Below are 22,738 nucleotides of genomic sequence, written 5' to 3'. Positions count from 1 at the left end.
CCAGAGTTGCCCTGAGGCAGACTCACGGAAGCGTGGCGAATAATCATTGCCTACGGCCCCTCCGACCACCACCAACATTCATTCACATGCATACACATTCATACGAGGCAAGTAGGTTAAGTGTCTTGCCCAAGGACACAACGGCAATGGGATGGACATGGGCTTGAGCGGGATTCGAACCACCAACCCTTCGATCATAAAACATAAAACACTCTCCAGAATAGATTATGTTTTCGCAACACCGAGACTATTTGATAACTATGAAGTGGAGATGGTACCCAATGCACTATCAGATCACTGTTATTTACTCCTAAAAGGATCATTTGGTGTACTATCATCCCGAGCCCCAAGATGGCGCTTTAACACAACACTGCTGAATAACAAGGAATTCATTACACAACTCAAAGAAGCTCTTTCAGTATTCCTACCAGAGAATGTGAACTCGGTGCCGGACCCTAGAATATTATGGATGTCGGTAAAGGGAATGATTAAGGATTTCACGGATAGCTTTTCATCCAAAATACGCAAGAATCGATGCTCAAAACTGGCGGAATTAGAAACGCTCTACTCTACATTATTTACTTCTTTACAATATAACGACTCGGCTCGACTGGAATCTCAAGTTAATTTACTAAAAATAGAGATTAACGCCATTTACAGACAACAATCTGAAGTACAAATACGTAGCACAAGACAACAGCATTACTCTCAAGGTTCCAAACCAAGTCACCTACTAGCTACACGATTAAGAGTTAATGCAAAATTTGCAGATATAACCTCCATTAAAGCACAACAAGGACTTGTAACAGACACCAAAGAAATAAACACGACATTCAAAGAATTCTACTCCAACTTGTATAAATCAGAAACGACCTTCGATCAAAACAAACTGGACACATATCTTAATCAAATTAACCTCCCCAAACTTTCAGAGGATGATGCTAAACAGTTAGAAACACCAATCACACTAGAGGAACTCAGGAAGGCCATATCCGAAATGCAAAGTGGTAGGGCTCCTGGAAGAGACGGTATCCCACCAGAAATGTACCTCTCATGTTGGGACATAATTGGACCCCTATTACTTAATATGATTTTATACTCAGTCAAGGAGGGGAACTTTCATAAGAAAGACAATATTGCACTCATAACAGTCCTCCTTAAAAAAGACAAAGACCCCACCGAGTGCGGTAGTTAGACCCGTAAGCCTCCTCGGAACCGATATCAAACTGTTCTCTAAGGTATTAGCCATCAGACTTCAAAAGCATATGACGTCTTTAGTTCATCCGGATCAAACTGGCTTCATAAGAAACCGTTTGATCACTGACAACATAAGACGATTACTATACGTACTAGATGCCAGCAAGGACGACACCACACCCAAGGCGATGCTGTCCCTAGATGCAATGAAAGCTTTTGATTGGCTGGAATGGTCGTATCTATGGGCAGTATTAGAAAGGATGGGGTTAGGAAAAGGATTCATTGATATGATTAAAGTATTATACAAAGACCCATCGGCCATGATTACAACAGGTATAATCACCTCCGGAATATTTTCTGGTATCACGCTCTTCTAGACAGGGTTGCCCTCTTAGTCCCGGACTATTCGACTTATCACTAGAACCTTTAGCACAATATATAAGACAATCCCAACTCATAGAACCAATCGTAATCAAGGGCACACAACACAAAATTAGTCTATATGCGGACAACGTAATACTGTTCATGCAAAACCCTAACACCGCAATGCCTCATCTTCTCAAGTTGATTAATGACTTTGGCGACCTATCGGGATTTAAAATAAACTGGCCAAAGTCGGCTTTCCTTCCACTGAACGCCCCTGCAAAGAATACAAGTCTTCCAGAAGAAATACCAATGGTTAAACACTTTAGATGCTTGGGAGTTGAAGTATTCCCTACCATAAGCCAAACGGTGAAACACAATTACATAGAAATCCAAAATAAAATAAAATACGACCTTGACAGGTGGTCAAAACTTAAAAACTCAGTACAGGCACGGGTTTCAATAGTTAAGATGGATGTCTTACCTATGTAGCAGTCTGAAAATATTGTATATTATTCAAGACCGCTGACTGGTGTTTTATATTCCCTTTGTACACAAAGACATCATTGATATTCCCACGAGCAATGATATGAGTTTCTCTTCCTTCTATCGACTGAAGTATGGACTATACACAGTATCGCGGGACCATGATCAACATCCTTCCCTGTGTGACTAGTAGGCGGGACCAGCAGGGGGCGGTGTCTGACAGAGAGTGTTGGAGAGAGATGGAACGTGATATATGGGAGCGGAAGACGGAAAGAGAACCTCTTCGGCAGTGAACTTGACCGAGAACAGTCGCAACGGACGGGGGCTCTGGAGAGCCCTGTTGCAAGAAGTTATGCCAGAGGGCCCTGTGAGATAACAACGGGTGATAGGAGGTACTTGCTAGTGGACACGATATCCTAGCAGTACCAGCGATAGTGTGTGAACAATTAGTGCAGAGCCAAGCACTAACAATCGGGTTATAATAGCTACTGTGTGCGGTATAGAGTGCGAGCCCCGAGACGAGCGTGGGCCAACAACCGGTCTGCTCCGGCTGACTTCAACCAGATCTGCACCCGGCTGCCTGCAATCAGTCTGCTCCGGCTGCTTTCAATCAGACCTGCACCCGGCTGCCTGCAACCTACGGGAGTTCTTCCCGTCCAGCAGGGGTCGTCATCGCTCAGCACACACTCTCAGCCGGCGCTGCCTCTCTGCCCAGCTCCGCCTGCTAACATCCTCACCGAGAGCATTCGACGCCATCTTGCCTCCCGGACAACAGTGGCGTGGCGAGGCGGCCATTTCGGATGAGTACAAATTAGCATTGACGCTCCCGAGTTATTATACAGTACACAGTGTGGTGCAGCCTGCGGGCGAAAGTAACGTTGCTACTACCATTCCATAGGGGTACCCCAAACAATATATGCCGGCATTAAGATAGGACTTACTGGTATTTTGTGGGCCCACTCTTTTGTTTTCTTTCCTTTCCTTTGAGCGTGATAATGTGTGTGTTTCCTAATATTTCCCATTCAGTGAACCCTTCTATTTCCTCCCCTATGTTCCCCCTTCCTTCCCCATATTACCGACCTGGAGCAGTATAGGTAAAACCTTAGGGAAGGTGGATACTGTGTCTAGCCCAGACGTGGGCAGCATTTAGTCTGTGTACAGTGGACAGTACTTAGTCCGTGTACAGTGAGAGCACTTGGTGCCTAGGTGTAATTATATAATTACCAGACTGTAAGCATTGTGTGATGATACCCATGGTGCAATAATCACCAGACGTAGCTATGTTGTAACTAGGCCAATGCTACAATAACACTCAGACTGAATGGGAGCACGGTGTGTGTGTCTTTTATTGAGCCTAATCCTAACCCTTTGATGCGGGTAATATATCCATTATTAACCCCTTCCTATTCAACCTTCCCTTTCCCACTGTAAGGTTTCTGGTGTTAATGAGGGAGGGTACTGCTTGCGGGGGGAACCAAGTTATTTATTTACCATTCGGTCATTAGGTGTGGGGGGTGCTAAGGGGACAATTGGGGAGAGTGAGGGCGTGTTGGGGAGTACTGCTGACTGCCCAAGAGAGAGGGAGGAAGACCAGAGTACCGGACTAGGTTTGTAAACCCTGGGCCTCATACACCCCACTGCCAGCCTCCAGTTGACGCTCCTGACTCCAAAGATGGAGGTGCAGCTAGCCCGAGTTCTACTGTGTCTCGCTACCTAGTGACCGTGCACCACAGTTCCCACGAAGCAGGGATAATCCACCCTGCTACACCTAGAATCAACTTCATCAGCTCAATGCTTCCGTTACCCCCTCCAGATGGTTACTGGAAAAGATTACACTCTTCCGCATATAAATTTATTTGGAATAACAAACCACCACATATAAAAAGATCCACCGCACAGAGAAAAAAGCAGACGGAGGGATGGCAATCCCAAATTTTTTCCACTATTTTAAGGCGTACACTTTAAGACCACTGACAACCTGGTTTGAACCCCAAGCATCAGTATCCTGGAGAAATTTAGAAGTAAATATAGTAGCACCACAGAGACTGCAGGACATAGTATACACCAAAATATCAATTAAGCAATGCGAACTGAAATTTGGCCCCATAATTACACATGCGATCCGGATATGGCGTGAAACACAAAAAAAATATTCTAATCCACATAAATGGCATAATCATACTCCCTTATTCAATAACAATGCACTCCTGATTAGAAAACGACCTATAAGATTCCCTAGATGGGAAAAGCAAGGCATACATACATTAGGAGATGTTTTCAACAAACAGGGTATTTGTAGCTATGATGAAATAGAAAAAAAAATGTATCTCACCGGTTCCACATATCTTTTTTACGCACAATTATTGTTATGTTTGAAGACTCACGGTGTTCCATTAAGGATACCAATTGCACATCACAGATACCACAAATTTGTCTATGAAAGAGAGACATCGAGAGGTTTTGTATCAGATTTTTATCATCAATTACTAACGGCTTCGTATGAAACCCTCCACCTAGACTCTGTTTGGAGGAGGGATATACCAGACCTAGAAAAAGATTTTGATTGGCAAGAAGCCTGGGCAAATGTTCGACTTGCATCAAGGAACCCGGACCATCAACAAATCAATCTTAACTATATTCATAGGACATACTTGACTCCTATAAGACTGAACAGAATGGGTCTTAAACAAGACTCCAAATGCTCCTTATGTACAAATGGGGACGAGGGGACATTTATGCACATGTATTGGGACTGCCCACCAGTTAAGATATTCTGGGAAGAAGTGACCCAGCAATTATCAAATCTCTTAATTCTGAATATACCTGTACACCCCTCTATATTACTGCTGAATGATGTTTTTGAATATGCAGTACCTATACAGCAAAAGAGATTGGTTTTATCTGGTATTACAGTGGCTAAAAAACTGATAGCATCACAATGGTTTCAACCGGAAAACATTTGCCGAAAGGTCTTTATTCTTACATATCTCGATGTGATTTATCTAGAAATATCTACAGCAAGAATTTTGGGTCTCAATGAATCCAAATTGACAATGTGGTTAGAAGTGGTGGAGAGAATAAAAGCTAGCATTTAATGGTAGTGTCTGGTTAGGAGCGAAGGATAATGGATGGATTATCCATTGGGGATCCAGGGCGGGGGGTGTGAGCAAGAGCATATGTGTGTAGGGGAATAGATAGCAGGTATTAGGGGTATATCTTGTATAAGACATTTATCCAAATGGTGAGTTAACTGATGTACACTGTTTTACAATGCTTGTATATCTAATCGTGTGTTGTCATGTTTGTTTATGTGTTTGTTTAAAAAATAATAAAAAAATAAAATACAAAAAAAGATGTAGCAGTACTGTCTATCTGTATGTCATATGTTACGATGAATTGAAAATGGGGGACCCTGATGTAAACAAGACGAAAGTCTTTCTCTGGTCTGCATCCCCTTAACAATTGTATGTATTGAGCTGTACTGTACTGTACCCATTCTGCAATCTGTTAATAAACTTTTCAATCAATCAATTCAATAGTCCTATGATTTATTGTGGGTATTTACTGTTAATGTTTGTGTGTCTAGTTTTATGTCATGTAAAAAAAATTATTAAAAAATGTGTTCACAAAAAAAAAAAAAAATTAACTTATGCTTAACACGCATTCCTGATTAATTGAAAATGGGGGACCCCGATGTAAACAAGACTAAAGTATTTTTCTGGTCTGCATCCTCTTAGCAGTTGTTTTGTATTGAGCCGTACTGTATTGTACCCATTCTGCAATCCGTTAATAAAGTTCTCAATCAAAGTACTATTAACATTACTTAATTTCTAAGATTAGATTAGATAATTTAGTTATTTTTAAATGTCTGATCTAAAGAGAAACAAAGGGTTTTAAAAGTGTTATATTTCTCTTCTCTTATAGTACCAGAGAGAAGGTGAGGAGAATCGACCAGCAACAAAAGCTAAAATATATATATTTCTTTTAATAAAGAAATTTACATTTTTGTATTTTATTTTTTTATTCTTTTTTAAACAAACACATAAACAAACATGACAACACACAATAGGATATACAAATACACATATGCTCCAGCTCGTACCCCCCTCTCCCGGACCCCCCATTGGATAATCCAACCATTATAATTTGTTCCTAACCAGACACTACCATTATATGCTATCTTTTATTCTCTCCACCACTTCTAACCACATTGCCATTTTGGATTCATTGAGACCCAAAATTCTTGCTGTAGATATTTCTTGATGAATCACATCGAGATATGTAAGAATCCAGACCTTCCGGCAAATTTTTTCCGGTTGAAACCATCGTGATGCTATCAGCTTTTTAGCCACTGTGATACCGGATAAAACCAATCTCTTTAGCTGTGGAGGTACTGCATGCTCAAAGACATCATTCAGCAGTAATACAGAGGGGTGTACAGGTATATCCAGAGTTAAGAGATTTGACAATTGCTGGGTCACTTCTTTCCAAAATATCTTAACTGGTGGGCAGTCCCAGTACATGTGCATAAATGTCCCTTCGTCCCCATTTGTACATAAGGAGCATTTGGAGTCTTGTTTAAGACCCATTTTGTTCAGTCTTATAGGAGTTAAGTATGTCCTGTGAATATAGTTAAGATTGATTTGTTGATGGTCCGGGTTCCTTGATGCAAGTCGTACATTTGCCCAGGCTTCTTGCCAGTCAAAGTTTATCTCCAGGTCTGATATATCCCTCCTCCAGACTGAGTCTAGATGGAGGGTTTCATACGAGGCCGTATCTGTGGTGTACAATTGGTATCCTTAATGGAACACTGTGAGCCTTCAAACATGCCAATAACTGTGCGTAAAAATAATATGAGGACTTGGTGAGATTAACTTTTTTTGCGTATTTCATCGAAACTACAAAAACCCTGTTTGTTGAAAACGTCTCCTAATGTGTGTATGCCTTGCTTTTCCCATCTAGGGAATCTTATAGGTTGTTTTCCAATCAAGAGTGCATTGTAATTGAATAAGGGAGTATGATTATGCCATTTATGTGGGATAGAGTATTTTTTTTGTGTTTCACGCCATATCCGGATCGCATGAGTGATTATGGGGCCAAATTTCCGTTCGCATTGCTTAATTGATAATTTGGTGTACACTATGTCCTTCAGCCTATGTGGAGCTACTATATTTTCTTCTAAATTTCTCCAGGATACTGATGCTTGGGGATCAAACCATGTTGTCAGTGGTCTTAAAGTGTACGCCTTAAAATAGTGGTGGAAATCTGGAAATGCCATACCACCGTCTGCTTTGTTTCTCTGTGCGGTGGATCTTTTTATACGTGGTGGTTTGTTATTCCAAATAAATTTACATTTTAAGATTAAAGTATTTTCCCCGTGGTATCGAAAATGGTATCGAATATCGATACTTTTCAAGGTATCGTAACGAAGTTAGAAATTCCAGTATTGTGACAACACTAGTGTGTATGTGTGTATATGACGTTAGCGCTGACCAGGTCATAGATAATCGATTTTTCAGCCTGCTTCTCTAGCGTGCATAAATACACATATACTATGGATAATCTAGCGTTTATTTGAAAACAATTCATAAATCAGCCGGAAAATGACAACGTGTTGTGTATATTCCAGTAAATGGCTATTTCCGCCATAATCATGAAATATCGGAAAATCAGTCCCAAAAGGCTGGCATTCAAGTGATAAATCGTGCGCCCCCTGCTGGCACTCAATGTGTTAATAGCGAGTTTTTAAGTTTCCAAAGATTGTAACACCCCCCCCCCCCCCCCCCCGCATTTCCCTCACAATGGTTTGATCAACTGCCTCCTGAGTCCCACCCACAGCACGCAGTCAGTCAGGCGCATGATGCAGGTAGGCTGAGTGCGTGTGTAAATATCACCGCCACCGAGTCGGTCATTGGTGGCAGACCGTTTCCAGTTAGACATGTCTTTACTTCTACCACTCAATACAATAAAACACATTTATAATGATCACCTTCTCTTAATTTTCGCTGCATCTAATTACAGGTCACTCTTTATGTTAGCTAGCTGTTAGCTGACGTTTGCTAGCTAGCTAGTAACCAGTGTTTGTGTGTTTGACTAGCTAAGCTATAGCTACCTGGTAGATCGAAGCCCATTAGAGTTTGAGTTTATTATGATCCCCATTAGCTGTTGCATGACAACAACTAGTCTTCCTGGGGTCCACACAAAACACAAAACATAACATTCGACAAGACTTTTACAGAACAGTAAATAAAAAACTGATTTCCGAAGTCCATTTTCCTTCAAGCATTGACTTTCATATTTTCCATCATATACCAATTATTTTCTGATTTTCATTTAATTGGAAAGAAAATAATGATAATAATAATAATGATAATAAAATAAGAATAAAGTACATCTGCATTTACAGATGCCACCCTTCAATGTTCTTAAGGTACAACTACCTGAAATGAAAATAAAAGAATGAAGAATGAATTATAGAATGATAGAAGATAATATGATAGAAGCCCATCTCCTACTGTAAATAACCTGCACACTGTGTGTGTGTGTGTGTGTGTGTGTACCGTACTGTATTGTACCCATTCTGCAATATGTTAATAACATTTTCAATCAATCAATAACAGATTGCAGAATAGGTACAGTACAGTACAGCTCAATACACACGATTGTTAAGGGGATGCAGACCAGAGAAAGACTTTCGTCTTGTTTACATCAGGTTCCCCCATTTTCAATTCATAGTGAATTGTAAGTAAGGGTGCAATTAGCACCGTGCAATCCATTCTTTGTGGATCCCGCCCTGAGACTAGTTGACAAATTTTCATAAGAAAGAGGTGAAGTGCTAATAGAAATGTTTCATAATGATGTTCAGTGTATTCATACATGTATTGTTCTCCTGTGTAGAATGATGTGGTGACAGTGCAGACTCGGGGAGGAGGCAGAGAAGGAGAGAAATAGACACAAGAGTGACATGTAATGGACATATCAGTCAGCTTAAAGTGTAGGATAACAACAAATGAAGACACAAATACTTGGATTATATATCCCCCATCTCTCCCTTTCTTTAGAGTAGCATAAAGATTGTGTACTGTATTCAAACCAGTTCAGTGTATTCATAAGTGTATTGCTCTCTAGAATGATGTGGTGACAGTGCAGACTCAGGGAGGAGGCAGAGAAGGAAAGAAAGAGACCCAAGAGTTACAGGTAATGGAAATATCAGACAGCTTAAAGTGTAGGATAACATCCCTAGTCAAAAGAATGCTATAGGAATCTCTATACGTTTTTGGAACCCTTGGATATATATATATATATATATATATATATATATATATATATATATATATATATATATATATATATTATTATTATAGTAATTGGCTATCATACTGCAATATAAACTGAGCTTTATAGTGGAAAGAGCAGCTTTATTGGTCAAGATTGAAGGCTCTACTTCTATTACATGCTATACTATTTTATTTCATACTTATCTTGTCTAGCACAGTCTCTGGAGCGTAACAGTAAGAAGCATTTTGTATAAAAGTATTCTGTACTTCTGTATGACAACTATTAAAGAAACTTGAAACTTGAACTCTATATTGCAGGAAATTGCATGTACAGGTGTTCAATAAAAAAAAAAAAAAAAAAATCTGCCGTGGAGGGGGTCGTGCCGGACCCCCTCCAAACCACCCCTCGCCTGTCACTTAATAATCTTGTACCCCCACTTTCAACTATAACTAGACGGCCATGGTAACAGTAATAGTAGTAGTAGCAGCAGTTCTGTAGTAGTAGTAGCGGTAGTAGTAGTAGTAGTAGTAGTAGTAGTAGTAGTAGTAGTAGTAGTAGTAGTAGTAGTAGTAGTAGTGGTAGTGGTAGTGGTAGTGGTAGTGGTAGTGGTAGTGGTAGTAGTAGTAGTAGTAGTGGTAGTAGTAGTAGTAGCGGTAGTAGTAGTAGTAGTAGTAGTAGTGGTAGTAGTAGTAGTAGTAGTAGTAGTAGTGGTAGTAGTAGTAGTAGTAGTGGTAGTGGTAGTAGTAGTAGTAACAGTAGTAGTAGTAGTAGTAGTAGTAGTAGTAGTAGTAGTAGCAGTAGCAGTAGTAGTAGTAGTAGTAGTGGTAGTAGTAGTAGTAGTAGTAGTAGTGGTAGTGGTAGCAGTAGTAGTAGTAACAGTAGTAGTAGTAGTAGTAGTAGTAGTAGCAGTAGTAGCAGTAGTAGTAGTAGTAGTAGTAGTAGTAGTAGTAGTAGTAGTAGCAGTAGTAGTAGTAGTAGTAGTAGTAGTAGTAGTAGTAACAGTAGTAGTAGTAGTAGTAGTAGTAGTAGTAGTAGTAGTAGTAGTAGTAGTAGTAGTAGTAGTAGTAACAGTAATAGTAGTAGTAGTAGTAGTAGTAGTAGTAGTAGTAGTAGTAGTAGTAGTAGTAGTAGTAGTAGTAGTAGTAACAGTAATAATAGTAGTAGCAGGCTACCTCACCTGTCTGAACCATGCCTCTCTCCCTGATCCCTCCACTCTCTCTCTGAGCCCATGACCCAGACAGACAGAACAGCAGCAGCACCAGCAGAGACGCAGCACCCTTCATCCTGTTAATGCAGACCAGGAGCCTCACTCACCCTCCTTATATACTTGATTTGGACACGTCAGTCCAGTGGAACCATACTGAGGAGAGTGAAGTAAGGCCAAGGCCACATGGAACCTGATAAGTGAAGCTGGTTATCTGTAATCAGCTATCGCTTTCAAATGCGTTAAAGGGGCACTTCACCAAAAGCCGATGCTGATTTATTTTGCACATAATATCACACTCATACAAAAAACTGTTTTACACACATTCATTTAGTTTGACAGTTATTGATAGTGAATGAGGTTGAAGATGGCCACCAGTGATGTCATTGTGGACATTGAATCTGTGTGTTGTGTGTCACTCACAAGTTACAGCAATAGATTTACTTTCTCCCAGTCTCTCTCTCTCCCTCCCAACCAGAGAGTAAATAAACACATACAGTACATATTAAGGTACTGAACATTACAGTAAATAAACACATACAGTACATATTAATGTACTGAACATTACAGTAAATAAACACATACAGTACATATTAAGGTACTGAACATTACAGTAAATAAACACATACAGTACATATTAAGGTACTGAACAGTACAGTAAATAAACACATACAGTACATATTAAGGTACTGAGCAGTACAGTAAATAAACACATACAGTACATATTAAGGTACTGAACATTACAGTAAATAAACACATACAGTACATATTAAGGTACTGAGCAGTACAGTAAATAAACACATACAGTACATATTAAGGTACTGAACAGTACAGTAAATAAACACATACAGTACATATTAAGGTACTGAACAGTACAGTAAATAAACACATATAGTACATATTAAGGTACTGAACATTACAGTAAATAAACACATACAGTACATATTAAGGTACTGAACATTACAGTAAATAAACACATACAGTACATATTAAGGTACTGAACAGTACAGTAAATAAACACATACAGTACATATTAAGGTACTGAACAGTACAGTAAATAAACACATATAGTACATATTAAGGTACTGAACATTAGAGTAAATAAACACATACAGTACATATTAATGTACTGAACATTACAGTAAATAAACACATATAGTACTTATTAAGGTACTGAACATTACAGTAAATAAACACATATAGTACATATTAAGGTACTGAACATTACAGTAAATGAACACATATAGTACTTATTAAGGTACTGAACGTTACAGTAAATAAACACATATAGTACATATTAAGGTACTGGACATTACAGTAAATAAACACATACAGTACATATTAAGGTACTGGACATTACAGTAAATAAACACATACAGTACATATTAAGGTACTGAACGTTACAGTAAATAAACACATATAGTACATATTAAGGTACTGAACATTACAGTAAATAAACACATACAGTACATATTAAGGTACTGAGTAATATAGTAAATAAACATACAGTACATATTAAGGTACTGAACAATATAGTAAATAAACATATAGTACATATTAAGGTGCTGAACATTACAGTAAATAAACACATATAGTACATATTAAGATACTGAACATTACAGTAAATAAACACATAGTACATATTAAGGTACTGAATATAGTAAATAAACACATACAGTACATATTAAAGTACTGAGCAGTACAGTAAATAAACACATATAGTACATATTAAGGTACTGAACATTACAGTAAATAAACACATACAGTACATATTAAGGTACTGAACAATATAGTAAATAAACACATACAGTACATATTAAAGTACTGAGCAGTACAGTAAATAAACACATATAGTACATATTAAGGTACTGAACAATATAGTAAATAAACACATACAGTACATATTAAAGTACTGAGCAGTACAGTAAATAAACACATATAGTACATATTAAGGTACTGAACATTACAGTAAATAAACACATACAGTACATATTAAGGTACTGAACGTTACAGTAAATAAACACATATAGTACATATTAAGGTACTGAACAATATAGTAAATAAACACATATAGTACATATTAAGGTACTGAACAATATAGTAAATAAACACATATAGTACATATTAAATTAAGGTACTGAACATTACAGTAAATAAACACATACAGTACATATTAAGGTACTGAACGTTACAGTAAATAAACACATATAGTACATATTAAGGTACTGAACGTTACAGTAAATAAACACATACAGTACATATTAAGGTACTGAACATTACAGTAAATAAACACATATAGTACATATTAAATTAAGGTACTGAACATTACAGTAAATAAACACATACAGTACATATTAAGGTACTGAACAATATAGTAAATAAACATAGTACATATTAAGGTACTGAACATTACAGTAAATAAACACACACAGTACATATTAAGGTACGGAGTAATATAGTAAATAAACATCTAATAATAATAGATCAAATTTCGATGGCGCCTTTCATGAAACCCAAGGTCGCTTCACAATCACAACAAAAAATAGGGCTAGGGAAGTAGGGAAAAAGGGGGGGGGGTGAGGGCAGGTAAGGGATAATGAACCTAATCTAATCTAAACTAACTAGTGGGGAAAAGCCTTGGTGAAGAGGTGTGTTTGGAAGGTGTCCAGGGTTGGGGCGTTGCGGATTTCAGGGGGGAGAGAGTTCCAGAGGATAGGGGACGCCACGCTGAAGGCTCTGTCACCGAAATAGTACACATTAAGGTACTGAGCACTGCAGTAAATAAACACATATATTACACATTAAGGTACTGAGCAATACAGTAAATAAAGACCTATAGTAGCATTGCAGTACTGACTGGGCAATACAGTAAATAATCATCTTTCTAGTAAACATTGTGGTTTCTTCCCTTACATTAGTTGTTTCCCCTACAAACAAACACAAACACACACACACACAGACACACACACACACACGTATGTACATAATTTTATTAACAGATTGCAGAATGGGTACAATACAGTACGGCTCAATACACACAATTGTTAAGGGCGTGCAAACCAGAGAAAGACTTTCGTCTTGTTTACATCAGGGTCCCCCATTTTCAATGCATAATGATTTGTAAGTAAGGGTGCAACTAGCACCGTGCAATCCATTCTTTGTGGATCTAGCCTTAAGTGTTTTACTATCCAACAACTCAGACTTACGTGCTAGGAATTTGGTCTTTTGGCTTATTTTAGCCAGGGCTTTCAAGGCCATAGCCTCCCCTGTGAGATATTTGTCCAAGGTGCATCCTAAATAAACTACAGAATCATTACCAGCAATGACTGACTCTCCTACCTGGATCTTCAGCCCTGGGGACCTTCGCAGCTTTACTTTGGATCCAAAAAGTATGGCCTCAGTTTTCCCAAGGTGGAGAGACAGCTTATGGTCGGCCAGCCATGTTCCCACACTCTGAAGCTCCTTACTTAATGTCTTCTCTACCTCTCCTAGGTCTTTGTGAGACACAAGAATGGCAGAATCATCTGCGTATAAAAACAGGTCAGACATACAGGCAGATTTTATGTCATTAATATATAATAAAAAAAGAGTGGCCCTAGCACACTCCCTTGAGGGACCCCACAGCTAACATTCTTGGGGGAGGAAAAGGTACCAATGACCAATGCCAATGACGAGAAATCTCGTTATTTAATCGTTATTTATTTTATTAGCGATATCCATAGATTTTTCATCCATCCAGCCTCACGTTATCATTGGGACTGGCTCTGAGCTCAAAAAGGGCAAATACCGCCCCCTATCGTCTCCCAGATGGTATTGCATCCATTGGATTGGAGTCAATGGAAATGCATGAGAAAAAAAAACTCCGGGCTCCACATTTTACCTCTGAGCCATGTAATCGGAGACTATTGCATTCATTGAGGGGACTGGAAGCAGCGTGGATTATGTGTTTCGAGGTATAACGTCGGATCAATAAACACAATCGATATTTGGAATGGCGATCAGGAATTGGATTAATCTTTTTGCAGAACATCTGATCTGAGGTAAGGAATCTATTTTACCAGTTTTGGGGTAATCAGATGTTTTTTCACATATTTCACAACATGTGTGTGTGTGTGTATGTGTGTGCATGTATGACGTTAGCGCCAGGCAGGGCATAGATAATCGATTTTTCAGCCCGCTTCTCTAGCGTGCATAAGTACACATATACTATCGATAATCTAGCGTTTATTTGAAAACGATTCATAAATAGGCCGAAAAATTACAATGTGTTTTGTGTATTCCAGTAAAGAGCTATTTTCGCGGATTTTTCTGGAATCACTAGAAATCTTCAAAACTATACTCGTATTCAAAACGGTATAAAACTGAAATGTACCAATGAAAAAACAATCCGTTTCGTACATGTTGACTGCAAGCAAGTCATTGATAAGCGACGGTTGTATTAGACACATAGCCATAATTTCAACTTCAACCAGGCGAATCTGAGGGGGGGCTACAAGCACGTCGGATCACGACTCCATTTACCTCTATCCGGCTTACAGGCAGAGATCACGTGACGCTGTCGTGTCATGTGAGGTAAAACGGTGGTCCGACGAATCAGAGATCACGCTTCAGGACGCCCTCGAGGACGTCGACTGGGGAATGTTCGAGGGAAGCGCCAGTGATGTCAGCGAGTTCGCAGATACTGTTGTTAGCTTCATAGCAACCTTAGCTGATAGTATTGTCCCCACAAAGAAGGCGAGGGTGTTCCCGAACCAGAAACCGTGGGTTGACAGTACTATCAGAGCAGCTCTGAAAACTCGCACCACTGCTTACAACCTGGGCAGAGCGACAGGAAACATGGAGGAGTACAATACTACAGTCTATACTCTGCGCAAAGTTGTAAAACTTGCAAAGAAGACATACGCTGATAAGATGGAGGCACAAATGGCACAGAATGACACAAGAGGCTTATGGCAAGGGCTACGGACGATAACAGTAGCGACGCTAGCTCACCGGCTAACGGCGTCACTGACGCACCGGCCGTCGTGGGGGGGGGGCATCCGCGGGGGGGGGCGGGGGCACTCTCTCATTGACGGAACACAGTGTGAGAAAAGCATTTATGCAGGTGAACACCAGGAAGGCTGCTGGCCCAGAAGGGATAACAGGACGGATACTTAAGTCCTGTGCTAACCAGCTAGCCCCGGTGTTCACCACCATATTTAATCTATCCCTGGCTGAGTCCGTGGTCCCTGCCTGTTTCAAGGTGTCTACTATAATACCGGTACCAAAGAAATCCTCCCCAACAGGTCTCAATGACTACAGACCGGTGGCACTCACCTCTGTGGCCATGAAATGTTTTGAGAGGCTGGTTAAGGATTACATTTGTGCCTCCCTCCCCAGTGATATGGACCCTATGCAATTTGCATACAGGCCAAACAGGTCCACTGATGATGCGGTCTCCCAAGTACTGCACAGCACCCTCTCTCACCTAGACTGTCAGAAGGGGGGCTATGTGAGACTGTTGTTCATTGACTATAGCTCAGCGTTCAACACCATAGTCCCCACCAGACTGGTGGACAAGCTGATCGAGCTGGGTCTGAGCTCCGCTCTGAGTGCCTGGATACTGGACTTTCTGAGTGAAAGGCCCCAGGCGGTCAGGGTGGGGGGTCAGACCTCCAACACCATCAACCTGAGTATCGGGTCCCCCCAGGGCTGTGTCCTGAGCCCCCTGCTGTATTCACTTTACACACACGACTGTATGACCAAGTTCAGCTCCAACTCCATAGTGAAGTTTGCGGACGACACAGTGGTAGTGGGGCTGATCTCTGACAACGACAAGAAGGCCTACCGGGAGGAGGTTGAGGTACTGGAACGCTGGTGCCAGGACAACAGCCTGCTCCTGAACATTGGTAAAACCAAGGAGCTGATTGTGGATTTTAGGAGAACACAGCAGGGGACACACACACCACTGAGGATAAACGGGGCTACCGTGGACAGGGTGAGCAGCTTCAAGTACCTGGGGGTCCAGATATCAGAGGATCTGACATGGACAACACACATAGACTCAGTCGTGAAAAAGGCGAAGCAGCGCCTCTACCACCTGAGACAGTTAAGGAAGTTCAGAGTATCGGGGAAGATACTGCAGTCCTTCTACTCCGGTGCTGTAGAGAGCATCTTGATTGGAAACATCACTGCCTGGTATGGAAACAGCACGGCACAGGACAAGAAGGCCCTACAGAGAGTGGTACGCTCAGCTGAGCGTACTACGGGTATTGCACTACCACCCCTGCAGGTCCTATATAACAAGAGGTGCAAATCCAGAGCCTGCAGAATAATGAAAGACCCCCACCACCCAAACAACAGCCTGTTCAAGCTGCTGCGGTCAGGCAGATGCCTGCGAACACCAGCAACTAGGACAGAGAGACTTCGGTTCAGCTTCTTCCCCCAGGCCATCAGAGTCTTGAACACTGAACTCTCCACACACAAGCACACATGAGCACACACACAACACACACACTGTACACGCTCACACACTAGCAGTCACTTTAACATGAACACACACACAACAGGAGTGGTTCTTGTATAGTAAATAGATGGATTGAAAACTAGCATTAGGACGCATAGTATAACTTGCGATTGTATTATATAGCATTGTATAGCAGTGTACATAATGACCCAGTGTCTCATCTGTAGCTAACAGTGTATTGCACTATCACAGGACCTAGCATGTCTTACCATGCTTTTGTAAAAGTCATGTACATATACCTGATATGTCTTACTCTTATTACTTGTATTATTGCACAAATGTCGCATTCTCATCCTATTGGATTCTTATTATTGTATTATGCACAATCGTTGAGGGCAAGACCCCCCGCATTTCACTGTATACTTGTATGCCGTGACAAATAAAACTCTTGACTTGACTTGACATAATTTAAGATATAGTTTATGCGTTTGCAAATGTGCTCGCCCTCTCATTGACTAAAGTGCTGGCACTCAAGCGATAATTCGTCATATCCGGCCGGCACACAATGTGTTAATCTGCTCGTGAATAATCTTTCCATGACCTTGGATAGAACACTTAAACTGAAATTGGTCTGTAGTTACCCTTTTCAGATGTTTTTCCCTTATTATGGAGGGGGATGACTCTTTTAAAATCAGAAGGTACCTTGCCCTGTTCTATGGAGAGATTAATGATATGAGTTACCACAGGTGAAATGCACTCAGCTGCATCCCTTAACACCAGCACAGCCATGGAGAAAATGCCACTAATTCCCGCCAGGAACGGGTCAGATGACCCGACAGCTTATATGAGAAATATGAGAAAAATAAACAGTGTAAACTATATAATTACCTCTGAATATAAAAATATGAGGTTTACCACAATGAAATGTAGGTAATTAATTAAACAATTTAATTAAAAAAATATATATATTATAATTTTTTTATTATAATTTTTTGGATGGAAGAGCCACACATTGACGGGCAAAGAGCCACATGCGGCTCGCGAGCCACGGGTTGGCCACCCCTGGGCTAGACGCTCGCAAAATGCTGTGACTTTCTTCTGTTCCAACGGCCCATTATGTGGAATAACGTTCTAATTACATTTTCCTGAAGTCATTTTGAAATTTCAGAAACCGTGGCAGATAAAACGGGTACTTTTAGGAAAAGTCATTGAGTGACAGAGCTGGAGCTCGACCGAGTGACGAGGATACATTTATTGAAAATGCCTCGGGGTCATTTGACCCCTTGTCGGCTGTGCTAGTGTTAAGAACCTGGCCGGTATATTATCGAGACCTGTGGCTTTGTTGTCTTTTAGTTCATTTAGCCTCTGGAGAACAGTAGTCTCCGTTACCCTGCTAACATGAAAGGAGTTGGCTTGAAGCCCTAGTTGATGATAAAAACTCTGAACATGTGATGCACCATATGTGCCAGTGTGGCAAGGGAGCTCCTTAACCAGGTTGCTTGCCACAGAAGTAAAATAGTAATTTAAGCATTCTGCCACTTTCACCTTATCAGATATGGGTTTTGTTAAAAAAAAATGCTGTAACCCAACTCTTTCAGGGATTTACACAGCTTGCGTGAATCATTTTTATGTTCTACTAGGTTTTCACACATAAAGGATTTCTTAGCTAGTTTTATTGTCCTGTTCACTTCATTTCTATTTTTTTTAAACTCATTAAAAGTTGTCTCATCCCTAGTTTTCTTAAAATTAATAAAACTTAAATTCCTTAACTTAATCAACTTTAAAATCTCATCAGTTACCCAAGCCTCGGGTACGTTGTTTGATTCTAACTATCTTACATGGGTTAGGGTTAGGGTTAAATGGGGCCAAACTATCTATATCTTAAATGGGGCCAAACTATCTATATCTTAAATGGGGCCAAACTATCTATATCTTAAATGGGGCCAAACTATCTATATCTTAAATGGGGCCAAACTAATGTGGTAATATTGCCTTGGAATTTCATAATTAATATGTGTGAATAAATTAGAGAACCATACTGCAAAAAGGAATGTGTACCCTTTCAACAGTAGAGGGTGTTTTAAGTGATACTGGTGTTACAGAAATAGTCAATAAACCCCCACTAACAAATGTACTCAGAACAAAGAGACAAAGGTCACACCTACTGTGACCAGATTACCGCAGAGGACAGCTGGTCTAACCAGAGACCTCATACTGGCTCTGACATTATAAGACAGGACAATCTATTAATCAACTGTTTAGTATCAAAAGGTCTCATATGATGTCTGGTATCAGTCTAAGAAAGCACTGACTGTACTTGGATGATATTAGACATCTATAGCCATATAGAAGGAATGTTAAAGTTATATATTATTCATTTAAGAGGAGATTTCTGTTGGGACAGACCCATCAGGAAGACAATGACGGGGGCCACTAGCGGCCCCTCTGGGTATTGAGTCAAGATCCACACAGGAGATCAAAGGGGGGGGCAGCCGGCCTCCCCCCAGAGAAACCCAGAGGTGGGGGTAACCAGCCCCAACAGGAAGAAAACACCAACCCCCCACAAGAGATCAACCCCCACAAGAAGACGCTGGATTGGACCAGCCATATGTATTATTGGCTAGAAATGATAGTATATAGGAGGGCCCTAAATGATAATTCGGGAGCTCTCAGGCCGGACCCAACCAAGGGGGTCTGGGGGCTCCTCCACCGCTTCACCACCAGAGAGACTGCTGTGCTGTTTGCATTTTATGTGAGTAAAATCATGGGAAAACACCATTTGTTGTTTAAAGTTTAGTGTAAATCCTTAATATCTGAAACCAGATTTACTCATGTATAAATGTGTGCAGCATGGTCAATGTATGTTCAGATTATGTTATCGACTGTTTTATGTACATTATTGAGGTTGGAGATGCAAACCTGATTGTGATATTTCTGTACAACAGACAGCTGTTAATGTTCTCTGATCATCTTTTGTATGTAGAAGTCACCCTTTTATTCACCCTTGGCCCTGACTCAAATAAATCAGTTAAGTTGAAATACAGTTCTGGTTTGTCTGGCTTACACGTTTTATTCCTCATCTGCTAAGTCAGATGAGGAGACCAACGATTCTATAAGTATGAATCTTTCCTCCTCCTTCCAGATAGTCAATCTCATTGTATTGTGCTACAATAACCTCAAATTATTGTAGAAAGTCTGTGGGAATTTACCACACTATCTACTATTTAAAAAAAAGAAGCTGATTTGAAGTTGACCCATGCCTTGTCGACATCAACACAATTCAGAACATTAGACCAATCTACTTTGGTCATATTCTCAATGAGAGTCTTTACTATACTTTTTCAGCTATCTAATTTTTATGAATTATGGCAATTAAAAAAGAAATTCTGGATCTTTCTGGTGGCGAAATTCATAGAGTGGTCACTGAGGCTATAATCAACCACGCCACTGTTGATAATCCTAATCCTGTGGGACAGCAGAATAAGGTCTATAATAGTTTGGGTTGTGGTTGTGACTCTCGTGGGATCTCTTATTATCTGAAGAAAATCAAACATTCTGCAGAGTAGCTCATAGAAATGGTTTTGGTTGGGTGGACGATAACATGATCCCAATAAAATAGGCTTACTCCTGGGAAGAGTAATATCCAACCACACTGCCTCAATCAACTAATTATTTAGGTCCGTTCTTACATTAAAATCCAAATCTGCTTAACATAAACACAGACACCACCGCCTTTGCGGTTCCTATCCTTCCTAACAACAATACAATTTTCTATTTCAATTTCAGAGTCTGTTATTGAGTCATCCAGCCAGGTTTCACTGCAGCAGATTATAGATACTTTACTCTGACTGGAGATAATCCGGAGTTCATGAAGCTTGGGGAGAAGACTTGGAGTATTTATGTGTAGGGCGGCTAGGTGGCGCAGTGGGCAAGGCGCTTGCCACCAACGCAGGATATGCTGGGTTCGAGCCCAGCTCTCGGCGTTGCTACCAGCTTGGCTGGTCGTTCATACTAATAAAATTGGCATTATTAGGGGGTGGGAAGCTGGTGGGTGGGGATCGGACGTTGTGGACAGCGACTCCTACAGGTCGGTTGGTGCGCCTGCGCAGTAGAATCAGGAAGCGACGGGGGCGGCGTGCCCTCCCACGCAGACCCCCGACGCTGAGAGATCGCGCTGTGCAGGTGAAAAGATGCGATGGCTGCCTCCTCGTGTACCGGAGGGGACACATGATGCAAGGCTTCGTCCACATTGCAGCCGGCTTGTGGGAGGCATGGCCTAACAGCGTTCGAGACAGGGGAGGATATAATTGGACAATACGAAATTGGGGACGGGAGAAAAATAGAAAAATGGGGGGAAAAAAGTAGATAAAAAAAAATAGTATGTATGTGTAGAAAAGGAAGGCCCTTGGATTTGCAAAGCGGGTCTAGGATATTGGTGACAGACGGAGAATCACTGATGACAGGCGGGTTGAAAGGGGAGCCTGTGGGCCTGACGATACAGACACCCTCCCTTTGATCTCCCGGCGCGTGGGGTCCATACATGTTTGTTGCTAGGCACATAGGACCCTGTTGATATCAGTAATCAAATGTATTTTCTAAACCATTTGGAGCTGGGCTTGTCAGCTGGGAGGCCACCAGAGTGTGATTTCGACAGTGCTGTGGAGGAGAGATGGGTAGGGGGCATATCGCTCTCTGGGGCAGAGTTGGTGGCTGCGGGGCCTTGCGTTTGATAAGGGGGGTGAGTTTAATTCCAGCGCAAGTCATTCATGTCGTTGGTGAATTCGAGGAGACGTATTGGGGACAGGGAGAAAGATGGAGAGAATGATGGGGCTTCATCTTCACTGTCCTCCTCCCCATTGTCATTGATGGACCTCTCTGTCGCAATCTCCTCCCGGAGATTGTTGTATTCTTCAGTTGTTATGATTCCATCACTAGCTGCCTTGCTATCAGTGCTGCCAGCCGAGAGTTGGGTAGTTTTGATATCTTCTTCACCAGCCTCGGAGGGGGGGGGGGGGGGGGGCGCGACCTCGGCAGATAGGAGTTGTTTGTCTGTTGTTTGGGAAACTTATGTTCCGACCTTGTGCGTGTAGAACAGTTTTGCACCCCGCTTGTTCAGGTGGATTCCATCTGCAAAAAGGTGTCTGCAATCCCAATTTTTTTTTAAATAGTGAATCAAATCCATAGATTCATTGATACATGTGGTTGAAAGCCATTTGACACACATAGGACCCTGTTGATATTAAAGGACCTGAGACTTAAAGGACCTGAGACTTAAAGGACCTGAGTCTTAAAGGACCTGAGTCTTAAAGGACCTGAGACTTAAAGGACCTGAGACTTAAAGGACCTGAGTCTTAAAGGACCTGAGACTTAAAGGACCTGAGACTTAAAGGACCTGAGACTTAAAGGACCTGAGTCTTAGGGCGTTTTCACACCTGGCTCGTTTGGAGCTGTTGATCCGAAACCTGGAGCGTTTACCCCCTATTTCGGTTCAGTTGGGCATATGTGAACACAGCAATCACATTCTGTTGCGGAACAAAACAAGCGGGCCGAGACCACCTAGAGAGGCGAGGGTGATCTCGGCGCACTTCCAAACGAACCCGACGCGACTCGTACGCTGTGAGAATGCAATCGACTTAACAAACCGACACAATAATAATAATAATAATACGTCGTGGGTCAACGTGGAGCAGCGATGAGGTACACTGCATCATTGATATTTGGGCAGATGATCACATTCGTCAGATGCTGGAGAACACAAGTACACT

This window comes from Notolepis coatsorum (assembly GCF_963971535.1).
Source record: "Notolepis coatsorum genome assembly, chromosome: 5".
Classification (NCBI taxonomy): domain Eukaryota; kingdom Metazoa; phylum Chordata; class Actinopteri; order Aulopiformes; family Paralepididae; genus Notolepis; species Notolepis coatsorum.
This window is presented reverse-complemented; position numbering follows the sequence as displayed.